Below are 1,535 nucleotides of genomic sequence, written 5' to 3' on the forward strand. Positions count from 1 at the left end.
TGTCCTGAAAGTCATCCTAATGTCTTCCTTTCAATATTTCCTTTTTCTTCGGGTAAAGAAAGAAGTCATTGGGGGCCAGATCAGGTGAGTAGGGAGGGTGTTCCAACACAGTGATTTGTTTACTGGCTACAAACTCCCTCGCAGACAGTGCTGTGGGAGCTGGGGCGTTGTCGTGATGCAAGAGCTCCTTTGGGACTACTTTTGCACACGCCTTTCTCAAGCTGATTTTCCGCTAACATTTTCCTGTTTCTCTGTCGATGTTTACTTGGTCTGCTATGCTTCTCACAGTCAGCGGACGATTTTGACACACAATCTGACGAATTTTTGCAATGTTTTCGTCCGTTCTGCTCATTATTGGCCGCCCTGACCTCTCTTCATCAGTGACGCATTCTCTCCCCTGAGAAAAATGTTTAATTCATTTGTACACTGCCGTTTTCTTCATGGCATTATCCCCATAAACTTGGACTAACATGTCCCTGATTTCACTTCCCCTCTTCCCAAGTTTAACAAGAAATTTAATGTTTGTTCGTTGCTCTAATTCAAGCTCATTCTCACGACACATAAAAACATGCAACAATAACGAACACCACTCAGTAAGACCCCGCCATACTTCGACATGAACACAGCTGTGAGACACTGATATACCAAGGTTATGAAACCTTACCGAGCTGTTTGTACAGGACTGCCCATGTAAGCGCATGGTGGCAAGTTCGTGAAGTTAATTGTCAGACCACATAGACTATAACCATTTATACGTCTAAGGAAATAAAACGTTCTTGAAAATATGAACAAGAAAGAATATAAATAAAAATAAAACAATCTACATCAAGTTTGACAATTAAACAGGAGTGGACTTCCATTTAAAAGAGCAAGGGGCACCTGTTTCAGCTATTTAAAATAGTGTATTACATATTCTTTACTCCAAAGTAGTTTTTCTGTTGAAGGGACAAATAAAATGAGAATTACAAAAATTACTCAAAGATATATATCACTACATGATTCTATGTAAAATTTAAGCAAAGAATCATAATGGTCCACTATAGTTGTTGGATATAAAGCAAATCTGCAAAAATCAATGGTATTTCTATACACCAGGAATAACCAGCTAGAAAAATAAATGGGGAAACATCTCCATTAAAACAACAACAAAAAATATAAAACAACTGATAATCAGTATAGTTAATTTATTTAAAAAACAAAACTAAACTAAATTTTAATGGGGAAAAACTAGGTTGGTTGCAGAAAATACCCCATGAAGGCAATTTTGTCCAAGTTAAAAAAAAATAATAATGTTCTTTCAATTAATGTACTAACCAAATACTTTATGGAACCTGAGAACTTAGAAAAATGAATTGGAAAAAGAATGAAAGAACATTTCATAACAACATAAAGATATGATTACTAAAAGCAATGCCTAATCAAGTAATCGGGTCTCAAACTGATAAATGACTTTCTCTTGCAAATAAACGCAAGTAGGCTGCGGATTCCTTCACTTGCTGACCATTCCTGACACCAATTTCTACTCAGTATTTAAA

Source organism: Rhinolophus hipposideros (genome assembly GCF_964194185.1).
Source record: "Rhinolophus hipposideros genome assembly, contig: HAP1_SCAFFOLD_227, whole genome shotgun sequence".
Classification (NCBI taxonomy): Eukaryota; Metazoa; Chordata; class Mammalia; order Chiroptera; family Rhinolophidae; genus Rhinolophus; species Rhinolophus hipposideros.